The sequence below is a fragment of the Pararge aegeria genome, chromosome 19 (genome assembly GCF_905163445.1).
Source record: "Pararge aegeria chromosome 19, ilParAegt1.1, whole genome shotgun sequence".
In the NCBI taxonomy this organism is placed as follows: Eukaryota; Metazoa; Arthropoda; class Insecta; order Lepidoptera; family Nymphalidae; genus Pararge; species Pararge aegeria.
The window spans coordinates 16967863-16977066 of record NC_053198.1 but is presented as its reverse complement, the minus strand read 5'-3'; positions in this window follow the sequence as shown (position 1 = coordinate 16977066).

Below are 9204 nucleotides of genomic sequence, written 5' to 3'. Positions count from 1 at the left end.
TCCGGGAGCATCAAGGAAATAAATTCCACCAGATCCACTGTTCACAGCTTCTATCAAAGTGTCGTACGCAATTCTTTGTTGTTGATTTAATTGTGGAACATTTGTACGAACTGTTTCGGCCAATGCTTCAATGTCGTACTGATGTTCTCTTTGCAACTCGTGGTTTAATGCATCGTGCATATGACGATTGGGTGCTGTCATTCCCAAACACGACAATACTTTATTTGCCATCAATAAACACATATCTTCTATCATGATCAATGTGTCATTGTAAATTTCTTCAGTCATTTGTAGTGTAGGATTCAAAGTTTGACGGCGCACACGATACAAAACATCCTCAGACATGTCATCTCTATACTTAACCCACAAATCTTTTGGATTCGAGGGGAAACATGTCGATATGATAATCGCAAACAATGTACGAATTTGATGCGGCGACGAAGATATTACGGAATCCTTGAGCGTATCATCCCAGTGCGAATCGTTCTCAAGTAAATGTAATAGTTGACATGCCTCACGGTAAGTCACACACAGCTGTCCATGAACTGTTCTCAGTTGTTTAAACGATGTCGGACCACGAACATTCACCAACAACAACCGCAAATAATAACATTCATCGTTATTTGGATGTACTGTGTAGATGCGACCCAGAGCATCTGAAGCAAATACATTTGGATGTCCTTCAACTGGTGTTCCTTGTTTTCGACGCTGAAACGATTTCGATGATGCGTTCCATGTGTAATAGCGTGGCATGTCAGCATACAGCAAAGTGCGAGCAAAATCATCAGTTTGACAAACTGTGAAGAAACTTGTTAATGTTGTCGACGGTGGATGTGCCGCCCTGTCTGCCGCGTTAGATTCATTAAAATAAACTCGTTGACCATTTTCTAAATGGACTGCCAAATGGACTACTGTAGGGTGTCTTTCATGGATCGCAAATGAAAAGATACGCCAAATAGCTTCGTTGCTACTTACATAGCGACCCATCTGGTACTGTGATATTTCATCATTTGCATTGGTTACACCGAAGACAGCCATATCACTACCTTTATTAACATATTTACATATGTACTTTATCGACTTCACAGAATTACAATATTCCACATTGATGTGAGTCTCAAAAGCTTTGGACAATATTGGCGAGTATGGCACAATCCAACGATTGTCTACATCAACATTTTGTCCTCTTACCTTCACAACTACCGACCGCCCACTGTCCGCAACTGATCGCCGACGATACAATGGGTATCCATCATTTCCCGTTATGGTTTCAGCAAGCAGGTCTCTTGGGTATCGTTTGGAACACCTACCGTCGACCATACAGGGTGAATTGTAGTTGAAATGTCCGCAAGGTCCATGTATCATGTGTTTGGTTACTACTGCATGCAATTTTGGGTCAACTATTTCATCTGGAATTTCAGCTGAAATTATAGAATCAATCTCATCTGGCCTTATTTTGTCCACTAACCAGACTAAAATGTGCGCATGTGGCAATCCACGCTTTTGCCATTCTACAGAGTACATCCAACAACGGACTCGGCCATACACACAATGCTTTATTAAAAAATTCATGAGAGATTTTAATTTTTGTTTAAAAACTCTGGCAGTTATGTCATGTCTATCAACTGGTGTTTGGCTATGTAGTAATTCCTTCTCGATTTCGGACCATTTTGGGTTACATGTGAATGTAACAAATAAATCTGGGCGGCCATAATGCCTAACATATGACATAGCATCCTGAGCATATTCATGTATGTGACGTGGGCTTCCTATATAAGTAGCTGGCAAAATTGTCATTCTTCCTACATTATTCACATTGCCATCAGCATTTATAGCATCGCGGAGATGGATGTATTCCTCTGACCGTAGCCGTCGTTGGTTCAAACGGATGTATGTCAATCGTTCAGTCTCAATTTTGACATACATGTCAACTGCAAACTGATGAAAAAGTAGTTGACACATCAAAATATGATTTACTTCACCTTGACGGATCATGAGTCTGTATGAATAGAAATTCATAGCACTAACTTTTTTGTTGGTTTCAGCACCTGCGATCAAAAATGATAAATGTTTAAATTGTTACTTAGATGTATTGAATTTAAAAATATTATTTAATCTTGTTCAATTCATTTACCTGTTACTTGATTTACCATTTTGATATTAAAATGGTATCCATCTTCCCCTTGCCAGAAGATCAAAGGATATTGTAGTGCATCATAACTCCTGTGTGTTTCAGATACACGTTTTAACTCACTATTCCGACGATGAAGCACAATATCTCTAGATTGTAAATTTTCGCCCACAATGACAACAGCCACTTCATCAATGGTAGGTGAATTGAACCTCCTTGTGCGTTCACCGGCAGGTGTTTTGTCAGCTCGAATAATAATATTATGGCTATCAGATGGCATCCGATCCAATGCTATTTTGAACATGTTTACTAAATTGTTATTCTGATGAAGAAATATTTGTAATTGTTGGACAATGGTTCTCTTCACTGTTGGATTGTGAGCACAACGATTATTAATTTCCGCATCTGAATTGCCCATAAAATAAATTTGTAAAAATTGATGATCTGCATCAGTTAGTGGTAACAGAGTTCCCAGTAAGTGATAAATTTGTCCTTGAATCTGTAATTTTTAAAAATTTGTCCATTAATAATTTCCGATATATATATTTTAGTACAAACTTGAATAATATAAAAAAATATTCTTATATAATACCTTGAAAGTGGGCATGAAATTGTCTTGTATAATATGTGTAGCACCGAATGATGTCACCTGGAAACAGTTGTTATATTTCTGAATGTTGGTCAAGAAGTGCTTAGAATCATTTCCAATCCCAGAAACCAAAGAGCGTAAAGGATCTGGTGGTGGGACCAATTGTGGCAATTTTACTTTGCCTTCAGCACAACATAATCCAGTAGATTCACCAGTGTATTTTAACGCCTTACAATATTTACAAATTGTTTTCATTTCCCCAATTGTTACCGATTTGTCGGCACAATAATCAATTGCCGGATCATAGTGGAATGCAGCTCGTTCAAGAATCACAGGAGCACTGCGTCTGCGGATTCGCTCAATTTCATTATGTCTAGCTTGCTGTTGTTGTGTTTGATGTGCACGAACTCGTTGCATTCTAAGCCTATCTCCTACATTGTCACTCACCAAAGAACGCAATTCTGACATAGCAATACGACTATTTTCTTGATCTGTCTGTCTCTGGTCATCAGTGCGGTTAGCACGTGAGGTAGCTCTTCGCACATTTGATTGACTACGACGACCTAAGTTAGGTCGTCTTCTCCTCGGCATCGTAAATTGTAATTAATCAAAGTGAGAAAATTTCCCGCTCATTTAGCAGTAAAGTGTCACTATCACAAAAAAGAACACATTACTTGGAATGTCACTATCACAAAGGATCACCAAAGTAAAGAAAGTTCTCGCGCACGTAGCCACAAAGATAGATATAACGATAATATAATTTTTTCCGTGCTCTGAAATGCGACAGGATGGAATGACATATCAGTTGGTTGTCAAATCTAATGTCAAATACATATTGAGATTGCGTTCAGAATTTAACTTAAGATTTATAATTTAATTTGTCTTTATTATTATTGATTTATCTTTCGATTTCTATATAGTCTTATTAAAAAAATAATCGGACAGAGTAACAACTTAAGTTAGCTAAAATAAAAAAATAATCGGACAGAGTAACAACTGAAGTTAGCTAAAATTGTGTTTATTTATGTACTATGTATTTTGAGACTATGCAATTTTGTCGCGTTCGCGATTCACTTTCACTTTTGTTGAGTTTCAGAACGCGATATTAGGTCCTCCAACGCGCACGCGAATTTGAACTTTATGCAGCGGTAATAAATTACAAATTGACTCTCCATTTTATTTAGAAAACGTTTGTATGGGAAATAGAAAAATGCTGTTTTGAGGATTTTCCCGGCAATTATTCGAATTTTTCTCACCTTTTAAACCTTCCCTAGACCTCCACGAATAATTCAAGACCAAGATAAGATAAATCCGTTCAGCCGTTCTCGAGTTTTAGCGAGACTAACGAACAGCAATTGATTTTTATATATATAGATTCACCGAGACAGTGAGTGTCGGGCGCCGGTATGCGATGTGCATGTGCAGTTATTAACAATAACAATGCAGCAGAAAGTTATTATCATCTATTAACACATAGTTATATCAAAGTGTGTACTAACAGTTTGTCAGAAGTCAAGAATACTGAGTTAGTGATATGAGTTTCCGTGCAGTGGCCAGCTATTGAGATCCTTCGTGTTATGAAGTTGTAGTTGCAAACATTATGTTGTTCTTCTCGTTCGATCTGCACATCCAGTATTCTGGGGTTCACCGCACTTTTCAGTTCAGCCTTAGTGGCCTCGGCAGTGCGCAGAACCTCCACCTGGTCCGAAGCTGACTAGAACGCAAGCACAGGGCCCTGTGCCCGAGGGATAGGGACCGAAGGAGCACGGCTTGATACTTTTAGCGCCCGCGCATATGATGAAGTGGTGGCCGGAGCTGGACCGCCAGCGGAACCCTGAGTACCTCGGCACCCTAGGCCGGCACTTCTCTCCAACTCTGCACATCTTGCGCTGCCTCTCGCCAGTTCAGCCTCCATCTCGCTTAAACGCAGGCTAAGGGCGGCTACCACCGCCAAGATGTCTTGCACGCTTGCACTGATAGCGTTCGTTCCCTCCTTATTGATCTTGGAGGTTGGGCCCGTCACAGCAGCCATGATGGTCGACAAATTCCTGTTTACCCGGTCCAGCAGCTCAAGTTTTGAGGCCCGGGACAGCATGGGAGAGCCCTCTTGACCTCCATGGTCGCTGCCCGTGGGAGCAGCCTCAGCATCCGGCGTTGCAGGGCGGCTTGTCTGATGCGGACCTGGCCTCAAGGTGGCCCCCGTAATCGAGGGCACACGGGCAGGCGTGGCCGGGCGGCAAAGGCGCACCTTGTCGGCCGGTCTACGCTCCCGCCTCCTACGCTCCTCCTACGCTCACCGAAGAGAAGAGTGTGAGGTCTATGTTGGATTCCCCGTTTGGGCCAGCAAAGGTGGATGGCTGGCCCTCCCTGTTCATTAGGCGGAGATCCCAGGCGAACAGAAAATCCTCCATCAGCTGGCGTCGCTTCTCCGCAGCAGCCCCGCGGCCGATGTAATGCCGTGGTGCACTATGCCACAGCGGCGAGTGCGTGTTCGAATCGCATCCAATGATTGTTCTCTTCCCACGCAGGACCTCTAGGACCCGGTCCAACTGTACCAGGTGCGGCTCAATCTCTTCGGAGTACTGAAAGTACGCCGACACCAGATACAGGTCCTCACTCTCCTCTTCTTTGCCCCAGTTCACAGCGACCACGGCGCAGTGTGTGGTAGATAAATGATGCAGCGCCACTAGCCGCAAATCCCGTCGGGCGATAACTATGGCTGCTTTGGGATCCTTCCCATAGGCCACCACCACCGGCTGTCCCTGTCCCTGCGACGTGTCCGAATATTGTTCTTGCACAAGAACAATATCGAGGCGCCGCTCACTGGCCAGGGCCGGGAGCTCTCTAGTAGCCACCATCGACCCTCCTAGGTTAATCTGCCCTATGTGAAGCTCAGCAGCCATAGTTGGTGTTTCCAATGCTCCGCTGCTCAGCATACTGGCGGGCCGGGCACAACGCTGATCCCGTCGCGTGCTTGGAGGCATCAGGCTTGCCGAACCGCTTGCACGTTGCACAGCACTCCTCCGCCCCCGAACACTCCTCTCGGCGGTGGCCTGAGGCACCGCACCTCCCGCAGAACACCTCCGCCGACCTACAATATTTTTCCGGGTGACCATACTGATGGCACTTCCGGCAGCAGGTGACCGACAGGAAGTCGCAGACTTCCACTACCTGCCACCCCAAGAAGACTCGACCCTTCTCAAGGAGCGCCTCCCGTAGCTGGGGGGAACACTCGAGCACAACAGTAGTAGTGCCTCTCCCCCTCTTCTTAAAAGCGAGCCTGCTCTGGCTACGCAGGCGCTCCACGGACCAGTCCGTGCCGCGGAAGTTCTGCTCGTGCAGTGCCGGGTATACCTCCTCCATGTCTCCCTCACCGTCCACGTGCCGCAGGCTGACCAGCGGGGCGCGGCGCTTCGGCTCTGTGACCCGCAGAGTTGCCGGAGTCACCTCTCTCAGTTTGGCTGCAGCCGCGGCAGACGTGGTCTGCACCACCACGCCGGCGTTGCCCACCTTACGGAGCCTCTCTACTTGCAGCTGTATCTCCTGAGGTCTGATGGTCTTCTTGAGCTCTGCTTTGGTATCCTCCGCAGATTTAAATGACTCTGCATGCAACTCACGCAGAGATTCCGGCGTAGGCCCTGGGGCGTTGGACACAGCTTCGTGAATAGGTCGCCAGTAGGCTTCCATCTCCTCTAGGCTGTGCTTCGTTTCCCGGCAGTGCCCGTCTATTACTTCGGCTGCTGCTCTCCCCGGACACTTCCGAAAGAGTTCCTGTACGCGTGCGTACTCTATTCGTCTCCGCTTGCGGTTCGACAATGAGTCTAGCGCAATCGGTTCGTTCGAAAAGCCATGTCTTTTAGTACGGCGGAGGTGCCTCGCAGCCCTCGCTCCCAGTCCGCCGCGTCGTATGCGCGCCTCGGCCCCCGCAAGGAGGTCCGAGAGCGCTCGCGCAGCGTCTACACTGATTGGAGTTTGAGCCACGGGTGCCTGATCATCAGCATCGGCCGACTCGACTTCACCACTCTCCTGTGCACTCACACTTGCATCAACCGAGGACGACGCGCCCGCATCGTCTGCCGCCTTCTGAGCCACTAGGTTCGCCAGGTGGGTTTTAACCATCCCTTTGTACTTCGCGGCTCGCCGCTGGCCCTTGATTGCTTCCAGCGTCCGATGGAGCTGGGGCAATCGGGCAGCTAAGGCGACATTCGTGCAAGGGCCGCTCGCCTCTAGCGTCAACAAGGCCTCGGTGCGCGCAAGGAGGTCCAGTTCTTCATCGAGCCAACTTCGCTTCACTTGGCTTGGAGCAGCCTCCACATTAGCCTCGACAGGGTGGGCCCTACGTCTGTGGACACCCAACCCCGTCATCGTTCCGAAACCCCGTCCACATGACGGGCAGTTCCATTCAGATGGCCGCCCAGCACTCCCGACACTTTCGCCGGACGCGCCAGGCTGAGCCGCCGAGGAAGAATTGACCATGCTCCCCGACTCCTGTGGGAGGTCAGGGTGGCCCTTACATTTCTTGTTCGGACTTTTTGCAATATCAATTCCCCGTTGTGGCGGGCCGCAAACCCTACCACAGGGGTTCGCCCATAGCTTTCGCAAAGGTCCCACCCGAAGGAAGCTATTGGACTTGGAGGAAAAAAGGCCGTGAAAACGGCTGAAAAAAACCTCTCTGAGGGACTGTTGCAGCGTCTCAGCTCCAACCTCAACTGGATTACGCCCCCAAAGATGGTAGGGGGGGCGCCGCACACTCCGTAAAGAATCCAGTGACAAGCCTGACTACGTCCTGCGCCACCGGCGTACGATCCAAAAAAGGAAAGGCACACCGGCGGCGCAGACCATAGTGGGAACGTGCTTGGCCTCGCAGTCGTTCGAAGGACACGCGCCACCGAGGCGATGGACACCTTAACGGCCTGTGTAGGGTCGCATGATGTTAAAGACGCGTGTCCCCCCCCCCCCCCCACATTAGCGATCGCAGCGGCGCCACGAGCAGGCTGTGGATAGGAGTTGGGCGTCGTGGCCGAGACCACTCTTCCCCGTTGACGAGCCGATCGCGCTCCACGTCGCATCCCCAGCGAGTAGCCGCTGTCGCCGGAAACACGCACGTCGACCGACCCGTGAGCAACCAATCACTCCCATTAAGAGAGTCATAGTTACTCCCGCCGTTTACCCGCGCTTGCTTGAATCTCTTCACGTTGACATTCAGAGCACTGGGCAGAAATCACATTGCGTCAAAACCCGCGAGGGCCATCGCAATGCTTTGTTTTAATTAGACAGTCGGATTCCCCTTGTCCGTGCCAGTTCTGAGCTGAACGTTGAATCTCCCACTTATGCTACACCTCTCATGTCTCCTTACAATGCCAGACTAGAGTCAAGCTCAACAGGGTTTTCTTTTCCCGCTGATTCTCCCAAGCCCGTTCCCTTGGCTGTGGTTTCGCTAGATAGTAGATAGGGACAACCCACCACCTCCCATGGCCCCACCAACTTCGCGGTTATATGGGCCGAAACTGCGGGAGGGTGCCCGGTACTTGCTCGTGGCGTGTTCCCGGGTCACCTGCTTGACTCCCTACAAGTTCTTTTCTCTAGCTCTTTGTCCCATTAAGTCCTTCTCCCCTTTCTGGGGCGGACAGCACACCACATGAGGTCCCCCCGCCTCCGCTACAGCACCACCTCCCACTCTGCGCCTGTGTCTCTCTTCAACCTTCGTTATGGTTCTGGAGTTTCTCCTGTTGCCTCCGTGTGTCGGCTCCTACACCTCCTCCCATTCCTCGTCCTCCCTTCAGTGCCTTCGTGCAGGCCTGACCTCCTCCACTACACTTCGCCTCCTTTGCCAGGAGTGCGCGAACTCCAGCAGTCCTCGGAAGTTTGCCTCCGTCGCAACGAGGTCCCGGTAGTAAACCGGGCCCACCTCCGCAAGCTCTATCCTACTCAGCATCTTACAACGGAGGTCCTCATATAACTTACACTCCCATATGACATGGTGAGCATCCTCATCACTCTCACCGCAATCGCACACACTACTTTCACACAACCGAAATCCATGAAGACGCCACCGAAAGCATCCATGGCCAGTGAGGAGCTGCGAGGTTGCATAGTCGGGCTCGACCCAAGTCGCCCTGAGTCTCCCCTCCACCGTCGGAAAGAATCGCCGGAGATGACTGCCTCTTTCGTCACTCGCCCAGCGTTGCTGCCACATAGTCTCCACTTCGGCCCAAATACCGCGCCTAAGACTGCTCAACTCCCGCTTGGTCGCGGACTCAGGCGCTAAATCCGTCTTGCCAGCACGGATCACTTCCAAGTCCGCTGGCAGGACGCCCGCCAATACCGCCAGCGCGGAAGTGCTGACGGTCCGATACGCCTTCGTCAGGAGTATCAGCGGGCCCCTTTGCGCCTTGAGAAGCAGCGACCTCACGACATGCAGCGACGCCCTCTCGGCCCAACACGCAGCCGCATACGTGACCGTTGCAACGAACGTGCCCCGGTA